The following is a 25,320-nucleotide window of genomic DNA, read 5'->3' as shown; positions in this document are numbered from 1 at the left end:
TCCAAGGTCCTCCTCGTGAAGTTGTCTTTGTGAAATTGGAATGTACTGAAAATTCTCGGATGTTGCGTGATCTTTTGAATGCAAAACATGGTTTGTTTTCCGCTGGAGGATTGAATTTTGCCAGAGGCCAGTATTTCCGAATTATGTTCTTGATGTTAAATGTATGTGGACCATGTAAGTACACATGTTAGTCTGGTATCTTGCTCTTCTTGCTGGCTCTCCCGTGGTGTCAGAAATGATTCTCGGCACGCAAACCTTGCCCGCTTCTTGGATGTTGTAACAAGTTTCCTCGGGTAGCCTTTGCATCTGAGACTTTCCCCCAGTTCTGCCGCATTGTTGTAGAAGTCTTCCAGTTGTATGCAGTTTCTGGGTAAACACAAAAATTGCCCATATGGTAAATTTTCCTTAAGGTGTTGTGGGTGGTCGCTTATGAAGTGTAACAGTGTGTTGCAATCCGTCGATTTTCTGTACAGGTTACATATGAGTTTGCCCTCCTGATGCTTGATTTGTAAGTCTAAGAAATGTATAACTTGCCTATTGTGTTCCATGGTAAATTGGATATCTGGGTCTTGATTATTTAACCACGTGAAGAAGGTTTCTAGTTCTGTCGTGCTGCCTTCCCATATGAAGATGATGTCGTCGATGAATCGACGCCACCGTTTCATATGTTGCTGCCATGGGTTCCCATCATTCGATATATGTTTCCTCTTAAAGGCTGCCATATATAAAATTGCCATGCTTGGAGCAAACATCGCACCCATGGCAGTGCCCTTAGTTTGCAGATAAAATTTGTTGTCAAAGACAAAGAGGTTTTTGCACAAAGCCACAGTCATAAGTTCAATAATGAAAGCCGGTGGGACTTGTGATTGTAAATTTGTCTCAATCAGAAAATCATAGATGCAGTCAAGGGCAGCAAGCTGTGGAATGCACGTATATAGTGCTTTGATATCCATTGTTACCAAGATTTGGATATCAGGATTGAATTCTAGATTTTCAAAAGTCTGTATGGTGTGGGTGGTGTCCCGAAGGTAGGAGTCTGTGTTGCCAATCATTGGTTTGAGAAATTCATCTATGAATTTTCACAGAGGTTCCAAAATGGACCCACACCCTGATACAATCGGGCGGCCCGGTTGGTTGACTGTATCTTTATGCACTTTTGGTAAGGCATATAGACATAGGGTACGGCCCTCAGATGTTGTCAGGAAGGCCGACTCCTTGTCTGTAATCCAGCCCATTTCTGGGGCAAAATTGACTATTTCTGAAATTTCAATTTGCATTTCTTTAGTTGGATCCTACCCCATGGGCCGGTAACTCCCCCTGTCACTTAACAAAGTCATAACCACGATCTTGTACTCTTCGGTTGACAGAATGACAATGCCCCCGCCGTTGTCTGCCGGTTTGATAACAATCTCATTATTGGTGGCTAGTTGGGTGAGTGCCTCCCTCTCTGATTTTGTACAATGGTGTCTGATTTGTATTTTTTTATTTGTTAATTTTTTGTAATCTTTCAGTTGCATTTTTCGAATGTTATCAAATCACTTGGTATTTGATTCTCTGAGGGACAGAAGGTGGATTTTGGGTAGAGATCTGTGTCTAATTCCTGTTCCGATGTTTCTCTCTCTTGGAAAAAAAGTTAATAATCTTACTGTGCGTAAAAAACGTCTTATTTCCATCTCGGTTTTATACCAATCTGTGCCTGTAGGTGGTACAAAAGTCAACCCTTTGCTCAATACCGAAATCTGAGCTGGTGTTAGTTCAATATTGGCAAGGTTGAAAATAGGAAGAAGTTCATCAGAGATTTCTCCGAGGGTTATCGGCGGCAGCGACCCGATCGTCGCTGATTGCCATAAGGTGGCGTCTGCCGTGGTGGTGGCCCCCATGCTCCTCCTTGCCTGCCTCTGCCTAAAAAAGGGGGAAATGTTGGGGGTGTCAGGGGTTGTCCAAATTGGTTAAACACACTAGGCTGATAGTTGTATCCTGAGCTTCCACCTGATGAGCTGCTACTTGAGCCTGAAAATGATACCCACTTCTTTCTGCCTCTCGATCTCTGGTTTGGTTGTGTACCTGATTTGTTAATGGAATTAATATAGTCTTCCATTGTGTAGGGGTATACTAATTCCGTTTTGAATTATTTAATATCTTTCTGCAACTTATTGGTTTTTCTAGTTAATGTAGTGGTTTTAAAAATCTGATACTGTTTTTCTACTTCTCGTAGTTGTTCCTCTGCATTAGCAATCACTGTGCTTGTTTTGAATTTCGTTTCTTCAGTGTTCAATGTTTTCTGGATTTCTGAACGAATTCGTTGAGCTGTGGAAATTGTGAGAACCATGAGGTCTCTGCTGCATTTGGTTTCTATATAACTAAAGTTTGTAGTGTATTCCTTGTCAGTGAGAAACAGGACTGGTTCGTTTCTTACAATGAGTCCTGCTGGTATGATGCTAGCTCTAAGATATTCGCTGAGGAAATGGCCATGGAGCTCCATGCGGAATACTTTCTTTTTAAGTTTCAGTAATTCCCCGCCTGTGTTGATCTGGCCACTGCCTTTGTTTTTCGGCCGGATTGGTCAAAGAAAGGCCACGGGTTATTTCTAGAATTTGTTCTTCAGTATAAAGTTGCACTCTCTGCCATAGTTTCGAAAGCCTCCCGCCGTTAGTTAATACAGTGACAGAGGGGACTCCCCTTAGGGGCCAATTCACCTTCAGTCCTGATCACAATGACACACAAATCTTTAAGGTTAATAGTACCAGTTCTTTCGCAGCAATTTTTTGTTTTTTGTTAACTAGTACTTTAGGTGCCCAGCTGCCCATAAAAATGTCCCCCCAAAGGGCACCCTGACTCCTCTTTTGTTAAAGTTAGCAGTGTATGTCTGCAGGCTTGGACTGGCCTATAGGGCAATAGTGCAATTCCCGAAGTGCAAGCCCTTCATGTAAGAGAGTTTGTTTGGACAAAGTGGGCACGTTTGATTAGTTACTTTATTGTGCAGCTCATAGCTTTGACCAGTGTAAATGCGAAAATATTCTTCAAAATGCACAATTTGCCACACATTTGTACCAAGAAAGCTCTTCCATGGCTAATACTCAAACTGTCTGTCACAAAAAGTCATGGATTGACATTTGCGACCCTTAGGCACTGTTTCATTGGTGCTTGAGCCAATTTTGAGCCCTGATCAAAACCTGTATGTCTATCTGCCAGTGCTTTAAGTGGGCTGGGGCCAGTCGCATCCGCGCCCAGGCCTGGGCCCCAGCAGTCTCCAAAAGGTTGGGCTGAGCTGGGGCCCTGCCGGGGCCCCCCTGTCCCACCACACCACAGCAGGACACATTATCCCGCCATGGCTGGAGCTGCAACGGGAGATGCGCCAACATTAAGCCAGGCAAGCTGACAGAAGTGCCAGCCAGCCCCAGCATCTCTGGAACTGGTTGGCACTTCTGTCAGTCACTGGGACATCCAATGATGAACCCTTGTGCGATAAGTTACTTCCTTTGTTGCTCCCCCCGCCCCAGGTCACTGAGGTGTCTATGAACCTGGGCGAATCTGGGGACGCAGTGCCATATTTCTGTGTTTACAAAAGATGGCTTAAAAAGTGCACAGTTCAAGACATCTTTTACAAAGCTTTGCCGATGGACAAAGACACCTCAGACTTTGTCCCTCGTCAAAGCTTTATACAAGATGGATTGAATTGTGTACGTTTAGCCATCTTTTATAAACATAGAATGTTTAAAAAGACATGGTTTGAAGTATGCAAATCATAAGGTACACACAGAAATATATAAATGCTCTATATTTGTGTGCATACCTTACTATGGTTTTTGTACTTTTCAAGCCATCTTGAAGTACACAAACCATAGTAAAGAAAAATGTTAGCATTTATATATTTATGTGTGTACCTTACTATGGTTTGCATACTTTTCAAGTCATCTTTTGTAAACATAGAAAGATGTAACATATGTCTGTGTTTATAAAAGATGGCTTCTATAGTACACAAACCATAGTAAGGAACGCATACACATGTATAAATGCGTACATTCATTTATATATTTTTTTGCGTATCGTACTATGGTTTGTGTACTTTTCAGACCACGCCCATCCTGAAAACCACACCCACAAATGGGGGCCCCCCTCGATTTCTTACCCCACTTAAAGCCCTGGTCACTGCACAACATTTATAAGAAGTTGTGATTCACACATTTTTTTTAAAAGTCAGATCACTGCCTCACTCGTTTAATTCGACATTTATAAACCCAAGAGGAGGTTTGAAAAAGTGTAACCCTGGCAAGCTTTACCTGTGTCCATCTGTCAACCAGTCCAGGAAGGGGACTAGGTTAATATTTGACACTACTCTGTGCCACCATTACACTCACTGTTCTTTCATCGAGGTCCTTGGCAAAGTTATCCGTGTGCCCGTGCCTACTTTCAGTCCCAACCTAAAGTCTGGACACAGTACGCATATTCTGTCCGATTATTAAATATGCCAAGATGGCGATTTACTGTGTTGTGTGCATTTTCCATAACTCTAAAGAGGCCGATCATACTCTGGTCAAGATGATTTCCCATATGTAATAACACATTCGAAACCTAAGTAAACGAACATATGTAATACCACAAAATTGGTGTGACCTTGTCATGTGTTTTCCCAGTGGAAAGAGTAAATGAATGATTTGAAAAATACTTCCTTTGCAGGGTTGTAAATCTTGCATTTTGCATGTGGTGATTTTGTCATGTAATCAACAACCCTATTAAAAGAGTCAAGTAAGCCATTATTCTTAAAAGTGTTTAGTTAAGGGGATTCTGAATTAGTGAAAGCTGTCGTAGGATGATGTAATCCACATACTAATACATGTCATACATTTGCAAGCCACATTGGCTGTGTGGCGTTCTTCTGAGCAATCCCTTCTGTTGACAGTTTATATTTTATCTTGATTTAACCCCCTGGTGCTGTGTTTTCTCTTTATTGTGACATAATATGACATCATATAAAAATGATACTGCAATTTATCTTCACATTAGGTATCCAAAAGCGACTAAAGGTTTTCCTAACACGAAAACACTAACATTCTGGCAATGACCGTTAACAAACGGTCCCGGCAACGGGAGGATGCCTCAGCGGCAACGTGCTCGCCTTGGTAACAAGACAACACAAAGCAACACAGGTTCGATCCCCGGTCCAGCACCTTGATGCCCCCGGGCTGTGTGAGCGCTTTAAAAAATGCAAATAAATAAATAACGAGTGCTCAACAACAATTCACCATGTCAATGCTTTTAGACAACTCAAGAGGGAACCACCATTCCCTGGTTGACAGAACTTAAATGCCAAGATAGTAAATGGCCGTGTTTTGTGCAGTAAACCTACAGCTCATGGGATGGTAGAGATGTGGGATATTCAAAACGTGATCCCAGCCCCTGGCTAGGGCCCATCCGTTGTTATGTCCATCTTTCTGCCCCTCACTCTGTTCCTCTCTCTCTCTTTGATGCCTGTTCCACTTTTTAGGCCTACTCTCCCCAGTGCTGAGAATTATTTTATTTTTTCCATGACAATCTAGCCAGACAGCTTTCCCCACCCTTTTGTTGTCACTCAACTAATATGGAGATAACAAAAAACGTATGACAGCTACACAGCAGCAAGATTAATCAGTCGCCATCGTTTTGTATTAGCGCTTTTATTACAATGCTTCTCCTATCTGGTAGTGCCCTAGAACATCCTTGCTGGCAGTAGCGAATCTGAGGCCCACCGCCTAGCTTTGGATTTTCCTGCTTTAAGGCCCTCGAACTGAGGTACTCTTCAAACATGTCTCCCTTTCTTTGTCCATCTGAGGCCCATGTGCATTCTACTTTCCCACTGTTTGGAGCCTGGAAGCCGACCATAGACGTTCTGGTCAACCGGGTGGGCTGAGTTGTGGTGGCTGCATTAGCCCTCAATTTGCTTTGACTTTGGTAATTCCTTCTCCTTCGTGCCCACTATTGCCTTAGACCATCAGAGGCCTGCCCTGCCCTTGCTGGAGTTATGCTGCACCAAAGCATGCCACCCACCCTTGCACCGCCCCAGCCTTAGTGCCTTGAACTTGAAGCACTCTTACTACTTGGCAGAACATCTGTTCATCTGAAGCCGAGTGAACATTCTGAATCCATTGAAGACTCTACAGGGAGGATCTGAGAGTGACACCTTCAACCTAGTGCTGGTCTCTTCCTGTAGCAGGATGTGGTCTGCCTCCTGACCTTGGATCCTTTGTGAGTAGTGCTCCATTCTGGTTCTTTCTATCATTCACTTGGCTTGTGTGTGCAGTTCCTTCATCAGCAGTCCTTTCTCTTGTGTTGCTCACTATTTCTCTGTTGTTTGGCCTTCCTTGTAACCTGCTGTACCTGTATCTCTCCTTTGACTAGCCTCTTCAACACCTCCTCCTTCCTGTGCCCCCTTCATCCTCCATAGGGGTTCTCTTCCTCCTGGACTATCTACTCCTTCCTCTTGCCTCTTCACTCGTCCCCTTTTCCTGCATGCCTCTCCTCAGTGTCTGACTTATCCTTTTTCATCTACTTTCTTATGTGGGGTTGCCCTTCCAGTCTTCATGGATTTGCACCTTCTGTCATCCTGACGAATCTGCTGCTCTACCCCTTCCCTCTTTTCACTCCCTGCTTTAGTAATACCTCTTCCTGTCTTGTGGTCTGTCTCTATTTGTTGCCTCCTCTGCTCTGCGCTTGCCACATGTGCATCTGATTCTGGTGACCTATTGCTCTGGAATTACTCAACTGTCTTTCCTACTCGGATATCACTGCAGGTAAACGCTTCATAGGATACCTTTCTGCCTTTCTGCTGTGTCACCTTGTTGCATATCCATCCTACAGTACTTTATATATAGCTTTTACTTCAGAATAGTTTCTTGGGAAAGTTGATTTGCCTTGACTGCTTGCCACTCCTCCTTTGGCATGATTCATTTTACGCCTAAGTGTTCTAATTTATAGTCATTGCCTACCTGCTATATCTTTTCTCTTTTTCCTTCTTTGTTCTCTTGTACAGAGCTAAGGGTTCCTATACTTATCTTTTCCCTTTTTCATTCTGTTTCCTTTTAGCCCCTGTTTGTTACTGGTTGGCACAAGACATGCCTCATACAAAGTACATAACAAAAAGTAAAATCAAACATCACCATAGCATGCCACTAAAACAACTAATTGAATACACTTGAATTCTTCTCAACTGCCACTCTGCATCTGCTCACACACATTAAATCAATGAACTAATTAGCACACACTCTTCAGATATATTATCTGTTACAGAAACATGGCTCAATACCCACTACACACCTACTGTCTCTGTCATGCTTCCCCCACACTATCTTATCCACCACAGAGACCGTGCAAACAAACATTGCCATCACACATAAAGTCCCTCATCATTAGCAACACTCAAACCCCCCCCCCCCCCAAATGCATCCTTTGAAGCAGTCTCTCTCACTTGGTCCCCCATCACATCTACACCCCACCTTTCTCCGCATCATTTACCACCCCCCTCAGCACACAATCTCAACTTCTGTACTGACTGGACTGACTTCAAAACTAACAACCACAGCTCCTCCAGCATCTATATATACCTTGGTGACTTCAAATTCCCATTGAGACAACCCCGTACTAAAGAGTAACCTCACTAAACTCACCCCCTGTTAATCAAACAACTCCTTACCTTCCCTAGATACCTACCTTAGACCCACAGCTAACAACACCCTGAACCTTTTGATTTCAAGCAAAAATAATTTCTCTGAGGAAAATCGAATCTGGGTGTCATGATTAGGCCACTTTTCAATCACCTTCATGCTCACTCTACCACACAAGATCCCTCCACTTGCCACACATCCCAATCGCTCCTAGCCAGAACAACAAAACACATTACAGACACAGCATTAGCACCACTCATACCGCCCCCTCCTCCCCACATGCACATTCCTCCACTCTCCTCAACACTTACAACACTATCATCACACGGGCACTCGACAAAATTGCTTCCCTTAAATCGCACCACTCCCATATCTACCAATGTAAACCATGGTTCAACAGCTCCCTCCTCTCTATCAAACAGGAAGCCAGATGCCTAGAAAGATCCTTGGAAAAGAATATATGCCCTACCACAAGAACACCACTCAAACACTGCCACAAAAAATAGAAAACATCCATACTCAATGCCAAAGCCACCGATTACCTCTTAGTATTACAATTCATCACCAGTGGTACATAGTAACTAGTCAACATTGTCAAATCGCACTCCAGACCATCATTCACGCCGTCCACACCCCATCCACTTTACTATGCAACTCCCTCATGGATGACTTCAACTCCAAAATATACAACATCCGAAAAGCCCCCTCCCCTGCTCTATCACTCCCACCCCTTGCTCCCAAATATTCCTACACATGGGACACCTTCCATCCCCTTGTCACGGACACCCTCATCACCATTACTGCCAAAACAAAAACTGCACAATTCCTGGATAATGCATGCCTACCCCAAGCTGCGTCCAATTGCATCACAATCCTCAGTCTCCACTGGCTAAGCATCATCAACTCCTGTTGCTCACATTGTACTATCCTCTTGCATTCACAACTTGATAAATCTCACTCCTCCTCAAAATATCATCTCTCAACCCCATACATCCTAAAAATTACCACCCCATCATGATCCTGCCATACCTCTACAGAATCATGGAATGCTTCTTCACTACCCAACTGCAACAGCACATCACCACAAAAAAATTGTTCAACCCCTTCCAATGTAGCTTTCAATCTGGAAACAGTACAGAGACCACCACACTTCACATCCTCAATGTCCTCCACAACATCACAGACTGTTACGCTCACCTGACTCCCACGGAGGCGCTGGCCTGGTTCGCGCTGCTGTGACCTCTTCTAAGGTGATGCGCAGGGTTCGGAAGACGGACTGGACCGGGCCCCCAAATCTGGCTTGTCTGGCTCACAGAAGTATCCTTCTGTAGGCGAAAATAGGGGATTAACTGTCTGTGGGGTAATGCAATCAGCCTCCCACTTTCCCCTCTCACCCTCCTCGAAACCCTTCTGTGATTCCTCGTAGCGTCTCACCTTAGGGTCTGGAAGGACGAGCTCTCCATCCTGCTTCTGATGCAGGGGCGCGTTGGTATCCAGTTACTTCACTGGATTTTCGGATTGGTGAGAACCAAACTTGCTTGGCTTCCAGGTAAGTTTTTGTGATAAGAGGTTCCCCTTGTGTCCATGCATTAATGTACTAATGCTAGTGTCTTTTTCCCCATAGGGGCCGGGGTACGGAATGCCGGGGAACAGGCACCGACCCGAGATGAGAGGTGAAATCCTTGTAGAAATCAGGTAAGTCTTTAATGAGCGTTTTTTTGGTAATGTCTTTTCATTCGCTCATTAACGCTGATGTCTCTTTTTCCCCTTAGGGGCCGGGGTCCGGAAATGCCAGGATGCAGCGCGGACCCGAAATGAAGAGGGAATGAATCAACAGGTAAGTCTTAACATGGAGATTTAGCTTTCCTTATTCCCTTCTCTCTCTCACCTTTTGTTCTGGTCTTTTTCTCCCTAGGCGCTAGGGCGTGACTGCGAATCCGGATGATCGCTGCTGAACATGGAGGCGCCCTGTAAAGGTGAGTGGAATGCGGCGCTGCAGCGATCGACGCGATGAGCTTTTAAATAAAAGTCTTCCTTTTCAGGATTGTCGGCGAGATGTCTCCGGGATCCGGATTTAGCAGGTAAGGACTTTTCCTTCTTCTGTTCTCTTCTTCTCTTCCTTTGCAGGTGATCCAGGGGGCTGGCAGGCATGGCGGAAGTCAGGATGCAGGAGCAGACACGGTGCGCGTCCAGCTGCTAGATGCAGAACAACGCGAAGCACGTGTGGCTGTTCGGGTGGGGTTTAAATAGCCTTGGAAGAAGTTCCAGGTATGTATCCTTCCTCCAATCAGGTATGTATCCTTCCCCGACCACGCCCAGATGGTAAATTAGTCCCACAGGTAAAGTAGTTCCTTTCAGGCCTCAAGGAGGCCGGGATCCTGCAGCATGGTCTGCATCAGGTAAGTGCACCCAAGCACTTCCATAATGAGCCTTGCGCCTATGGCGCCAGGACTGATGTCTTTTATGAGCCTGGCACCATAGGCGCCAGGACACTGTGCAAAGGGCCCCTATATGGGGTTGCTGGGTCCTTCCTTGGGGACTGGATGTCTGCTTTTGGGGGCGCAGGGCTTGAACCGGCTCCCCGGGAGCGGGCATCATGACACAGACAAAGGACACACAGCAGTACTCATACTCATCGACCTCTCCACAGCCTTCAACACCATCGGCCACACCATTCTACTCTGCATCCTATCCCATAGGATGAAACTCTCAGGCACCGTCCTCAACTGGTTCATCTCCTTCCATACTGACAGGACACACTTTGTCTCCATGCCCCTTTTATGATCCAACCCCACTCCTGTCTTGTACGAGGTGCTGCAAGGCTCCTCTCAGTTTCCGCTCTCTTCAACCTTATGTTGAATCCCTTCGACAGACCCTTAGCAAACACAATGCCCATTCCCACCAATAAGCAGACGACACACATATATGCTTTCCCATTTACACTGCATTCTCCATCACCACGTACAGAAAGCACCTTAAAACATACCTGTTTCCCCACAAATAAGCCACCCCTCAACCACCCCCTACTACCACTTGTCTATCCTAATCTTTTTATCCTATCCTGAAAACATTTTGCAATTACTATTTCACCTACCACCTTTTCAACCTTTGAATTTTGTAAGGCATTCCGAGACCCTCTGGGAAGGGCCACTGATGGACAAAGAAATACATTAATAAAGTCTGCTGACCAATTGCTTCCACTTCTCTGAAGGGTCCTATACTCATATCATTGTCTGTGCAGTGTTAAGTGGTTGCTGTTCTCTATTGCCTGGTTCTCCCCTTCTTCCCTGTGGTTTTACCCTGAACCTCTCCCGTCCTCTGAGCTCTTTTAAAGATAAATCTAGAGAAAGAACTAACTGTACTGTTGGTGAATTTTTGGGTAGTGCCTTTCCTCTCCTTCATGATGCGTTCTCATTCAAAGCACAAAACCTCTCTTAGGTGTTTACTTGCATGAATTGACCCATTTCTCACTTGCTCCTGGAACTTGTGCCTAATGTTAAACTTTGATGAAAACATTATGTATGAATGCCAGAATGGTGCCTTTTGCACGTGCAGAACCTTTGAGTATAGCTGTTGCTGGTAATGTCTATTAGCCTATCTGTTCCCCTGTAACTTGTGGATCTGAACATCCATCAGTGGCAGTACTCTCATCATGGTCATGTTAATTTCTCCTATATTTACTAACTGTTTCAAAGATATTTATCTCTGAATTTTACTACAAAGAAGGCCTTAAAACATGGGAAAAAGTCCACCCTTAAATGTAACCCAGGGAGGCCTTTTGCAGATACTTACAACAACTTCACCCCCATTTCTGCTGGAAGGCATTCATGCTGGTCACACCTTCTACCACTGGATCATTAGAGATCAATGGGGATTCTAGCTGGGACATTCCGCTTGACTCTTCCACTCACAAAAACATGGTCATAAACATTTGCAACAATGGGACTATCATGTCACAACCACAATAACCTTCTCGCCCTCTTGCTCCACTGGCTCTTCTCTTGCCTTGCATCCACCAGCCCCACTCTAAGTGGTCTCACCCTTTCTGAGACAATGTCTATAGCCTGTATTGTCTTTGGAATGTGCTGGCCCTCTTCCAAGCATCCCTTTATGCAACCATTTCTTAATGTATCCCCCTTTCTTCACCTGCTACATTAACTTGTCTTCCTTCTAAAAATAATTTCAAAAATCTATACTTCTACTATATCCATAGCCTGACTACCAGATCTGCCTTTAAGCATTCCTCTAGGATTCTGGGTTTGTTGGAGGAACATGTTATTGACTTCCTTTAACTTATGGATACCTTATTGTCCATAAAAGGCATGACCACTGTTGTCACTCTCATTTCAGATGGCTACTCAATCCAGGTGAGCACTATGCTGAATGAAGTGGGCGGTGTGGCCCTTATTTTTCCTGCCTTCGTCATGACTACTAGGTTTGCTTCTGTGTTTTCGTTTGTGAGAATAGCTTTCAGCTGTCTACTGCACCCCAACCTATCCCTCACAATTATCATTATCCATTGACCACCTGAAGATGTCTCTCTTTCCAGCAGTGAATTTCCAGTCTGTCTTTTTGCTATCCAATATATTAACAACAAGATAGTCTTTGTCAGAGAACTCATCTGGATTGACTCCCTTGATAATAGAACTCCTACCAATGTCTTGAACACTAGAATTGCCATCTCCATCCATGTCTGGCCCTCCGCCCCCACTCAAAATAGGGACATACCCGCAATGCTTTCCTCACCTCTTACTCACAGGTCACTAATAATCACACACCTGCCATTTTCTGAACTGGCCACTAGTCTTGGTGCCAAAGGTCGCTAAGAAGAAGATCCCTCCCCTTAAATATAACATCTGGTTTGACAGACATCTTTCTATAATCAATTGAAGAAATAGAGCTGGTGAGTGCCACTGATGTACATGTTTGACTAAGGATGAAAAGCTGGCTTGCCTATACCATCTAAGAGGTTTTTATGCCACCATCAATGGGAAAGAAAAGCCCTCTCTGCACAAGTGCATTATCCTTGCCACCAACACGTCTAGTGTGAGCTTTATGATCTACTGGCTGATGAGCACTCCAGCTGAGCACACTTCTGGCCCCCTTTCGTCCTTGACTCTGTCTGAGGGCCTGCAATTCTTATTCTATGTGAATATCAGGCCTATTCAGACAAACATGTCTGGCCAATGTAACTCCTCTCCTAGTCCGCATCTAGATTACTTGGCCAGTCCTAAACTCCCCATCTTGACCTTTAAGCTAGTCTCCTAATGACGTTTTCTAAAACAGACAGGAGGATAAAAGCCTCTTCAGACTAAGGGGGTCATTACGAGTTTGGAGGGAGCCATGCCACTATTTGCGGCATGGCTGCCTCAATACTCGGGTCCGGTATTGAGGCAGCCATGCCGCAATACCGGCTGGTTCTACCAGCCGACCTTAGCGGGACCCGCTAAGGGACCTCGTAATGAGGCGGTAAGGGGTTAACGGCATCGGCATCCTTACCGGTGCCGTTAACCCCTTTCCGCCGACCTCATAATGAAGCCCAAAGTCTTTCCCTTCCCTGCCCTGTAAGTACCATAACATGATCCAGCTTCCCTAGCTAATTACTACTCGATTGTCACCCAGTCATTCTTTGCAAAAATCCTTTACAAAATGGTTTCATGCACCTCCAGGACATCTATTAGTCCAATGACCTGGTCTATGACCAACAGTCTGGATTCCAACCATCATGAAGCAATGACTCTGCCCTCCCCTTCATGAGAAAAAAGCTCCCCCTGACCCTTAACAGCAACTGCCCCAATGTACTCATCCTTCTCGACTTGTCCTATGCCTTTCACACTGCCAATAATGCCACCATGCATGACCTCTTCCAAAACTCATTTGTGATTAACAACATTGTCTTTGGGTGGGTAACTTTCTTAAACCATGTAATCTGGGCCCAGACCATGTCAGGCGCACTCCTTTGTGCCTACGATCTACACATGTGTGGTTCTGCATGACTTCATACTCTCCCACTGGCTTGCCAACAAAGTATCTGTAATCATTAGCTGAGTTCATCGCCCCTATTGCCTGTACCTTTACGTACACTGACATTTTATAGGTTGCCTTCAAACTGCCAGGTTACCACTCTCAGCTCTCGAGCTTGATCATGTCCTGCCACACCTGCATCCAGAACTGGATGTCTGCCAATAACCTTTCTCACAACCTGGCTACAACTGAAATCATTAATATGGGCTCTTCTATCCCTCCTTTATCCTCTTCACATGGCTTCCCACCCACTCTAGCCCCAGTGGCTAGGAACATGGGATGTATTTTTATTGCACTTTTTCCTTTGCCCCTCGGCCCTTGGAATTTCTAACACCCTTCACTACCAGCTACATGTGCCCAAGTACAATCTTTCTTTCCTTACCTTCTCTCACAAGGTGGAAGTGACTGTGACCCTGCTCCTCTACAGAATTCATCACTGCAATAGTCCTTACTTTTGTCGTAATGTTGGATCCCTTCTGTCCATGACTATGGCTCTGAGCCTGTGATCCTTCTTCTATGACAAGAACCAGATTATTCAGTCAAACTTGTCTGGCCACTGTACATCCTCTACTAGCCCTCATCTAGTTTATGCAGTTAGCCCTAAATATTCCAGCTCCGCCTTTAATTCTGAAGAGGCACTCATTCTCCTGACCACTTTAGAAACGTCCATATCCACTTTCAAGCTAGCCTCCCCAATGGATGTTTCTAAAGTAAACAGGAGAGTGAATGACTTTTCACACTATTTTCCTTTCCTACAAGTTTCTTAAAAGACAACATGATCTGGATATCATAGCTAATCACTTTCCCGTTGCCAGCATGTCATTCATTGGCAAAATTCTTGAGGAGAGTTGCCCTCTTGCACCTCCAGGATGTCTGTAAATCCAATTTCCTGCTCCATGTCCAAAAGTCTAGCTTCCAACCAACAAGAGACACTGAATCTGCTATCCTCTTTGTGAGAAACAGGAACTGCCTGCTGTCCACATCTTTTCTGGGCTTGTCCTATGCCTTTCACACACCAATCATGACACCATACATGACTTCCTGGAAAACTCTTTTGGGATTGACAGCGTCTTTGGGTGTGTGGCTTTTTTACTACATGTTAGCTGGACCAGACCTGGTCAGGCCCACTCCTTTCAGTCTACAAGATAAAAATGTGGGGGTCTGTAAGGTCTAAATCTACCACTGCCTCTTCAACAAAGTATTTGCAACCATTAGCTGAGATCATTACTCCTGTTTCCTGTACCTCATGTGGACAACACACAGGTTGATGTCAAACTGCCAGGTTAACACTCTCAGCTCTCTAGCTTGTTCATGGCTTGCCACGCCTGTGCCCAGATGTTGGATGTCTGCCAGTATTCCAAAACTGAGATCATCAATCTAGGCTCTGATATCCCTCAAATATGCCCTTCACATGGCCCTCCGCTATGGGCTCCCCACCAACTCTGGTCCCTGTGGCTTATTATTTTTTTATGGGACTTTTTCCTTTGGTACCTGGTCCTTGAACTATCTGCAAATTGAACTACCATGTGCTCAAGTGCATCCTTTCTTTTCTTAGCTTCTCTCAGAAGGTGGAAGTTATTGGTGCCCTGGTCCTCTACAGAATTGAATACTGCAAATTACCTGGACAGACCGAATATGCTTCTCCACTTGTTGCTGTTCATTCAGAATGAGGAATCCAAATGTATTCTTGGTCTGATGCCTAGATGCCACATAATCCCAGTGTTGGAAGGCCAATACTGGTTCCTAACGGAGACCTACATCTCCTTCCAAACTCTCACATCATTCATCAGCCCACTGGAGCAAGGACTCCAGGTACCTCCAAAGTAAAGTCACCAGGTATTGCCCTGCGAGATTCTTAAAATAAATCTTCAGCTCCCCTACTGTCTGACAGACCATTAGCTCGCAGAACTCTTGCACTTATGGGATCTGTCACTGAAATTAACTGCTTCCTATCCTCAGAGCAGAGGAGAACCACATCTGTTTGAGCAAAAACTTTATAAACCCTGACCGTATGGCATAATTGTAGATGAAGGTTTCTCATAACATGTCATAATATTGTTAGAACTCTGAAGGATTCCTGGTTGGAGTTCTGCTCCGGCAGTTGAACCCGTCGTGTAGCCGACGAGTTCTTTCTGCCAATGTACCCCTTAGAGATTCAAACACAATCGCCTGAGGAGTTAATTGACGCAAAGATGGATGGACGCCACAGGATACCGCTGACCTGCAAAGGAAGATCAAGATTAATACCAACGTAAGCACATGAACAACTGACAGGACAAAATCAAGTAAAAGTACCTTTAGGTAGCAGGTAATGTTCCAGTATTAAGATCTATGTTCCTGAGATAAGTAACAGGCGCATCCTATGAAAATGGACCATAGGATAATAATTGGGTTAAATTAACCAAGGAAATTAGCAGTATGAAAAAACAAGACAAGCAAGACACCACCTTACCATATGTCCAAGAGTGGGTGCTGCAGGGTGAAGTAGGCTTCGGAAGAATAGAGAGGGAAGGACCTATCCTCTGTTACATCGTCCTTGTAGCAATGAGGTGAAGAATGCTCCTCCTAACACCCGGCGGCACGAGGACGCCTAGCAGAGTTCCCAGAAGCAGTCCAAGTTCCAGCAAAGAAATGATCCTCCTAACACCCGCCGGCACGAGGACGCCTAATAGTTTCCTGAAAGCAGTCCAGGCACACGCGGTGGAAAGAGTCACAAGGTAAATTTGTGCGGGGACGGTTATAGATGAGTGCAAGAACTGCATGCTGAGCAAGTAGAATGGTCAAGAGTTCCGGGTTGATATCCGTGCAGGCAGAGAGAGGTACAGAATCAGCAGGCGTAGCGGGTCAAACAGCGTTCCAAGGTCATAAACTGGACATTGCGAACAGACAGACAAGGAGCAGGACAAGACGAATCCGTGGAGCGTAGCCGAGTAGGTAATCAAGAAGTAGTTCCAAACAAGGTAGCAATGGCTGTAGAAAACAAATTCAGAAGCAGGGATTGAAGGAGGGGCGGGGCTTAAGTAGGAAACATTAGTCATGTGACAGGGTGAACCAAGGCTTAATGTGAAAAGACACGTGACTGAATGAACGTGGAAGAACCGCGTCTCCATGGTAACTTCCAATGCTGTTTACCTGCTAAACGGCGGATTCTCATGGAGTGAGATGTACGTGGCGCAATACACTGAGGGTGTAAACGAGAAGGGAAGCCATGGATAGGAAACCTAGTCCATAAATTAGCCTAAATTTTGCCTGAGTGTCGGGACCGAGGAGGTTTCCTGACAGCATCCTCCCCAATGATGCCAACCCCCTACTTGAAGCAAAAAATGGGGACGTGAGAAGCGGGGCATTGATATTAGAAGCGGGTTCCCAGGCCCGATCAACCGGACCATACCCTTTCCAGTCCACCAGAAATAGCCTAGTGCCCCTGGATACCTTGGAGTCCAGAATGGCATTAACTTCGTACTCCTCAGAACCCTGAACCATAACAGGGGAAGGGCGAACAGGCAATCTAGTGGAGTCCACACAAGGCTTGAGAATTAAACGTGAAATACAGGATGTATTTTCCAAGATTTAGGCAACTCCAACCTGACCACCAAGGGATTAATCAATGCCTGTACCAGAAATGGCCCCAAAAAGCGAGGCAATAGGCATTTACGACCCAAAATATGGAGGTTTTTAGCGGACAACCATACCTTTAAACAATGGAATATTTAGGAGCCTCCTGGCGGTGTCGGTTAGCATAAGCTTTAGATCTTTCCTGGGCCTCTATCAGATGAACACCGACTGCTTTATGCACAGCAGAGAGATTCCGAAGGCAGGTATGAACAGCAGGGGTGATGCTGTCTGGGACTAGGTCCATGGGAATGGTCCGTGGATTTTGGCCGTACAAAGCATGAAAGGGTGTGGTACTAGTGGATGCATGGAGGGAATTGTTGTAGGCGAATTCAGCATGAACAAGAACAGAGAACCAAGTTTCCTGGTATTGAAGGGTCAGACAACGCAGATATTGTTCTAATGTAGCATTAAGACGTTCAGTCTGACCATCAGTTTGGGGATGATGTGCACTAGAATAGCGGTCTTCAATACCAAAAGAAGTGGTAAGGTTTTTCCAAAAACGGGAGGTGAACTGCGTCCCCCGGTCTGATACTATCACATCCGGAAGACCGAATAGGAGGAAGCCGTTGTGTAGAAACAGGTCAGCCAAGGCAGGAGCAGTAGGTATTCCCTTACAACGAACAAACAAACCTAATTTGGTAAAGTAATCAATGACCACCCATATGGTGTCATAACCCATGACCGGAGGGAGTTCCACAATGAAATCCATTGAAATCATGGACCACGGACGTTCAGGAATAGGAAGAGGCTGCAAGAGACCCATCGGTTTGGTTGTAGTACCTTTACACTGGGCACATATAGAACATGAGGATATGTAGGCGGATACGTCTTTGTGCATAGAGGGCCACCAGCACCAACGTTGTAGTAATTCTAGGGTTTTACGTTGGCCAGGATGTGTGGCCACCAAAGAATCGTGACACCATTGTAAGGCCACGTGTCTCATAACCGCATCGGGAATGTAGACATGGCCATGGACATATGGTAGTTTCTTGATTACATCCATGTTGTATTCCTGGATTTCCTTAGGGTCCTTAGCCACTCACTCCTATATTAATGTTTTCAATGCAGGTTGCAAGGTGCAAGAACAGACCACCTGGTTATCAAGTAGCAAGGTGCCATTCCATGACCGGGAGGGAGAATCGTGAACCCATGCCCGGGACGGTAAGTTAACAAAAATTGAACGTGGAGAAGAATTTGTGCCATCTGGAATGACGGGCTGTGGTGCATTTCAATGACTGTAATGCAAGTAGATTCCAATGATCAGTGTACACCTGTACGGGAGAAACAGTACCAAGGAGATGATGTCTCCAGACCACAAACGCGTCCCTAACCGCTAGGAGTTCACGTTCAGTGACTGTATAATTCTGCTCTTACTGTGTTAGTTTCCTTGAGTGATAAGCTACTGGATGTAACAAACCAGTATCGTTGCAAACTTGAGAGAGGACCGCCCCAACCACAACTTCCAAGGCATCAGCCTCCACGTGAAATGGAAGTCCAGGATCAGGGTGTTGTAAGACTGGTGCGGTCGTGAAGGCCACCTTTAAGGCATCAAAAGCTAGTTGGGCCTGCTTACTCCATATAAACTGATGTTTATTACTGGTTAATGCCGTCAATGGAGCGACGGTTTCTAAAAAAGACTGGATAAACCGCCGGTAAATGTTTGCGAAACCAATGAACGACTGCAAGGCTTTAACTGAGGTAAGTGTAGGCCACTCCAACACAGCCTTCACTTTGATATCACTCATCTTGATCCCCATGTTAGTGATGCCATATCCTAGAAACTCCACTTCTTTAACATGGAACAAACATTTGTCAAGTTTAGCATACAGACGTTTTTCTCTTAACCATTGTAGGACAGTAGATACATGCTGGACATGTTTTTGGTATGAAAGAGAATATATCAGAATATCATCCAGATAAACGACTACATATCTATCAAGCATGTCGCTCAGTACATCATTTATGAACCTCTGAAAGGTGGCCGAGACATTACAAAGTCCAAATGGCATAACCAAGTACTCAAACAGGCCATATTTGGTTTTAAAGGCCATTTTCACTCATCCCCTTCCTTCATCCTGACGAGATTGTAAGCACCCCTGAGATCCAATTTTGTGAAGTATTCTGAGGTACCCAATTGATCTAGCAAAACTGATATGAGAGGTATCGGATATTGATTACGTATGGTCACAGCATTGAGCTCCCGATAATCAATACATGGACATAGATCCCCCTCCTTCTTGGGTAAAAGAAGAGAGGAGAAGCAGCCAGAGAATGGGATGGACGTATACAACTGTTTTCCAGGGCTTTGTCCAGATATTCTTTCAGAACCACATTCTCTTTTTGTGTCAGGGAATAAACCCTCCCTGAAGGAATCCTGGCCCCTTCCACAAGATTGATGGGACAGTCGTAAGGGCGTTGCAGTGGTAAATTCTCTGCCTCTACCTTATCAAAGACGTCCTGAAACCTTTTGTATTCCTTGGGTAGAGGAACAGAGGCAACGCCTCGATCACTGTGGCTGCATCCAACAACAGACAACATGGACTGGTCATTTCGGATTTGGAAGCAAAACAGTGATTTCCACAATGACTAGATGTGAACCTGACTTCACCGGATTGCCAGTCCACCAAGGGGTTATGCAACACCAACCATGGCAAGCCTAGAATGAGTTTGAATGGAGGTGCCGCAATAACATCAAAATGTATCTCCTCCACATGCCCTGAGGTGAGGGTCATGACAAGGGTGATGGTATGTTCCGTGACCAGTCCTGATAACAATGTGGTACTATCCACGGCGCTGACAAGCTCGGGATGATCCTTGCGGGTGACCGGGATGTTCCAGTCTTGTACATATTGTGCATCAATGTAGTTCCTGGTAGCGCCAGAGTCCAAAACAGCCTGAACCGACCATGAATTCCCAGACGGAACAGTCAACTTAGCATGTAAAACAAAAGGCACTGATAAGCAGGAACCTGATGATTGTTGCTTGGCAAAGGGGTTCCCTCTATTGCCAGGCTTTGGCGTTTCCCTGCTTCTTAGGTTTTTTCGGGCATTCTCTTAGGAAATGCTCAGCGGAACTGCAATAGAAACACAAATTGTTCTTCCTGCGTTGTTCTCTTTCATCGAAGGACAAAGGGCCCCGAATTGTCCCGATCTGCATGGGGACCCCCTCCCCTGCGGATGGTACATGAACAGGAGGCGGAGCGAGAAATACGCCTCTTTTCTCCCCCTTCCTCTCCGACCTCTGGGCGTCTAATTGCAAAACAAGGTCCAATAATTCGGGGAAAGTGGAGGGCACCACCGGAACCGTGGCTAGGACATCTTTCAACATGTCCGACAAACCCTTATAAAACAAAGCGGCCTTCTTTTCATCAGGCCACCCTGTCTCTGTGACCAATTAATTGAAACAAGCAAGATAAGCCAGCAAAGGGGTGTCCCTTTGCTGCAAAGACAAGAGCTCCAGATCATTAGCTTGGGTTTTGTATCTGGTATCGCATACCCGTGACATGGCCGTGATTAACGCATCACAATCATGAAGCAATGGACTTTCCTGTTCCAGCAACAGATTGGCCCAAACTGCTGCTGTACCACCAAAATAGGACAGAATGAAAGCTGATTTGGTGATAGAATCTGGAAATGAGGAAGGTCGGCACAAAAAGTGTAGTTTACACTGATTGATGAAGGTACGGTAATGTTTAGGGTCACCATGAAAATGTTCCAGTGGAGCAAGTGGGAACTGAGCAGCCATGAACACAGGGGTCCCCCACTGTCTATTGGGAGGACGGGTTGGGGCAGAAGCTGAGGGTGCTGAAGTCCCAGAGGTGCTTGCCCCAGTGGGTTGCATACTGGCACGAAATTCGAGAATATTTTGTTGAGTGGCTTCATGAGTGGCTGTCATATCAGCCCTTAGGTCTGCCACTATCTGGGCCAGAGTGGTCAACAGGTCTGTGGAAATGTCCATTCAGAAAAGAGGCTTCCAAATATGTTCTGAAGGATTCCTGGTTGGAGTTCTGCACCGGCATTTGAACCCGTCGTGTAGCTGATGAGTTCTTTCTGCCAAAGTACCCCTCAGGGATGCAAACTCAATCGCCTGAGGAGTTAATTGACCCAAAGATGGATGGACGCACAGGATACCGCTGACCTGTAAAGGAAGGTCAAGATTAATACCAACATAAGCACATGAACAACTGACAGGACAAAATCAAGGAAAAGTACCTTTAGGTAGCAGGTAATGTTCCAGTATTAAGATCTATGTTCCTGAGATAAATAACAGGCATATCCTATGAAAATGGACAATAGGATAATAATTGGGTTGAATTAACCAAGGAAATTAGCAGTATGAAAAAACAAGACAAGCAAGACAATATCTTAACATATGTCCAAGAGTGGGTACTGCAGGGTGAAGTAGGCTTGGGAAGAAAGGAGAGGGAAGGACCTAGCCTGTGTTACACCGTCCTTGTACCAATGAGGTGAAGAATGCTCCTCCTAACACCCGCCGTCACCAGGCGCCTAGCAGAGTTCCCAGAAGCAGTCCAAGTTCCAGCGAAGAAATGATCCTCTTAACACCCACCAGCATGAGGACGCCTAGCAGAGTTCTCGAGGAAGCAGTCCAAGTTCCAGTGAAGAAATGATCCTCCCAACACCCGCCGGCACGAGGACGCCTAATAGTTTCCTGAAAGCAGTCCAGGCAAACGCAGTGGAAAGAGTCACAAGGTAAGTTCGTGCGGGGACAGTTATAGATGAGTTCAAGAACCGCACGCTGAGCAAGTAGAATGGTCAAGAGTTCCGGGTTGATATCCATGCAGGCAGAGAGAGGTACAGAATCAGCAGGCGTAGCGGGTCAAACAGTGTTCCAAGGTCGTAAACTGGATATTGCGAACAGACAGACAAGGAGCAGGACAAGACGAATCCGTGCAGCGTAGCCGAGAAGGTAATCAAGAAGTAGTTCCAAACAAGGTAGCAATGGCCGTAGAAAACAAATTCAGAAGCAGGGATTGAAGGAGGGGCGGGGCTTAAGTAGGAAATATTAGTCACATGACAGGGTGAACCAAGGCTTAACGTGAAAAACACGTGACTGAATGAATGTGGAAGGACCACGTCTCCTTGGTAACTTCCAATGCCGTTTACCTGCTAAACGGCAGATTCTCATGGAGTGAGATGTACGTGGCGCAATACACTGAGAGTGTAAACGAGAGGGGAAGCCATGGATAGGGAACCTAGTCCGTAAATATTTTGCCTGAGTGTCTGGACCGAGGCAGTTTCCTGACAAATATTTACAACAACAAAGATGCTGGAATAGGAACCAATCCCATCATTTATAAAGACATGACTAATGATGCCGTCCAATATGAGAGCAGGATTGTGCTTGAAGGTCTTCCCCATAGCTGAGATTACAGAAGTGGGTCAGAGATCAATCAGCAATATCATGACTGGAAACTGGAACTTGGACATTGGAGGAAAATGCATATTTTTATACAAGTGAACATCTCCAGTTTACTCTGGAAATTAATTTACATGAGATCATGTATGATACGATAGGCTGCATCAAAATAATGCCATCCTGAATAAGAATGGAAGGAGCATATAGAACATTATTTTATTTTCCATAATTGCATTGATTATATCTGTGTTGGTAGAAGCTATGTTCTCTGGAAATTCACTTTTACTCCTGCCAAAATTAAACCTAGATAGACAAGGAGAAGTCTTCTAAAGCTCCTGGTCCCGAAGGAATGTGTAATGCGGTGCAATACCCCATGTATCCAGCTAACTCAACAATTTAGAGTGATTATCTCCATCAAAGGCTACAGAAAAGCATTACACTCTGCAAATATAGTATGCAGTAAGAGTGTGGGCTGTAGTATTCACATTTGTCATTAACACAGGTCTTAAACCCGTTTGGGAATTCTCAAGGATGTAACATGCAGATGCCACATCTTTAGCATCCCCTTGCAGGATCTTTGCATATATTCTTGGAATATGGTCTTGCACAGCAATATGATGACAGTAATTGATACTGATATTGATATTTTATCTGTATCGCGCTCGTACACATGTGTTTCAGAGCACAACGTGGCAAGGGAGGGGAACAAGGGAGTACAAAAACAACGATCTTATTAGGTCCAGTGACATTGAGAATGTGCAAGCGCATGGGAGAGGGAAAGGGGAAAGCCCATGGGAGGGGGGCGAAGTGGAAAGTGCTGAGTAAAGGAATACATATAAATAAATAAATAAATAAATAAATAATTAAATAAATAAATAATAAAAAGCAACAGTGGTAGTGCAGCCAGCAAGTGGCAAGTGCTAGCTATCAGGCAACAGACATGGTGTGTCTGATAAGTGCAGAACAAATGGGGGGGCTGTATGGTTACAGATACAGACCCCAGTGCAAGGGATCAGCAGGAGGCAGTGCGGGTGGGTGGCAGAGTGAGCAGGTACCTATGCCCGAAAGTCAGAGGGTAAGCCAGGTGCATGGTGCCGAGACAGAGCAGATCAGCAGGGGAGAGGAGGAGCGAAGGAAGAAGCAAAGAGGAAGGTCTTGAGGTGCTTGCAGAACCGGAGATGGTTCTCCTCAAGTTTCAGAGTGGCAGGAAGGCTGTTCTAGAGGGAGGCCCCGACCGAAGACAGAGATCTCCCCCCAGCTCATATCTTTGAAAAACGACTGACCCTAAGGGAGTCAGAGGTAGAGGAGCGAAGAGCTTGGGAGGGAAGGAATTTACGGAGGGACAGCTGAATGTATTTTGGACCCAGGCCCCAGAAAGCCTTGTGGACAATGCGAAGGGTTTTGAATTTAATCCTTGCAGCTACTGGGAGCCAATGGAGAGATTTCAGGGCTGAAGAGATACGATCCCAGGGCTTGAGGCCAAGGACAAATATCGCAGTCCTGTTCTGGATAAGTTGCAAAGGGCGGAGAGAAGTAGCAGGTAGATTTAGAAAGAGGCTGTTGCAATAATCCACCCTATAGAGAACCAGGGCTCCGGAGACAGTGAGCTTCTGGGGGAAGGAGAGGAAAGGCATGGGTCATCTCTATAACCCTTGTGGTCTCAAATCTGTTTGGGAATCTGCAAGGAGGAAATATGCAGTTGCCATATCTTTAGCATCCCCTTGCAAGATCTGCAACATTAAGATGACAGCAACATGGGTCATCTCTATAACTAGAAGGATGCTTAGCGTTTAGAACAATTTGTATCTAATCATGATCTGGAGGTTAATATACTCAAAACTAAGATAATGTGTTTTTCTAAAATGCAATGAATAACTCCAATCAATGGTACCTTCTAAAAAGTAAGTCAGAAGAGGTGAAGACATTTAAATACATGGGGGTGACTTTTAAAGTAATACTTCCTTGGGAGGAGCATCAAGCCGTAAGCAGTCAAGACCACCAAATACACCGAACAACCTTGTCTGTTTTAATAAACAAAATTGTGGGATTCTCCTCTATACAGAGTTGTGCATTATGTCGTGGTAGGCCCAAGCTAGATCTCAGGACTAACAATTTGGCTAATAGGTATAGGGGGGATCATTCCAATAGGCTTCCTGTATATAATAATTGGTTATTTATAACACACTTAATACCCAGAGGTTTCTAAGCGCAGACCCAGGGATTGAACCTGTGTTGCTCTGCTTCGTCTTGCTTCCAAGCCGAGCGTGTTGCCCCTGAGATATCCTCCCAAGACTCTCAGAGAGGAGCTGATGGATTGAGAAGTTGCTAACACACAAAGTTAAATGGCCTTCCAAGTAGTTGCTTAGGCATGTATCCATCACAAATGCATTTGGGGGTCTCCAGCCTAGCAATAAAATGGGAAATCAAAGAAAGCATGCATTTCTTTTTACGCTTGCCGCTCATTTGGAAACTTTAACATGCTCAAGCTCCATTGAGTGTGACAAAAGAACTACCTTTTTGCTTCACTGCTATATGCAACTCAACAGAAAAAAACTGTGGGCCTCATTACGACCCTGCCAGTCCAGGAAGAACGGTGGCGGTAAAACCGACGCCACTGTTGTTTCCAGACAAGCTGATTAAGAGTCCTGCAGGCGGGAGGTGTCACTCC

The sequence above is a fragment of the Ambystoma mexicanum genome, chromosome 7q, assembly GCF_040938575.1.
Source record: "Ambystoma mexicanum isolate Mex_15411 chromosome 7q, UKY_AmexF1_1, whole genome shotgun sequence".
NCBI classification, from domain to species: domain Eukaryota; kingdom Metazoa; phylum Chordata; class Amphibia; order Caudata; family Ambystomatidae; genus Ambystoma; species Ambystoma mexicanum.
The sequence above is the reverse complement of the archived record's forward strand: the minus strand, read 5'-3'. Positions refer to the sequence as shown.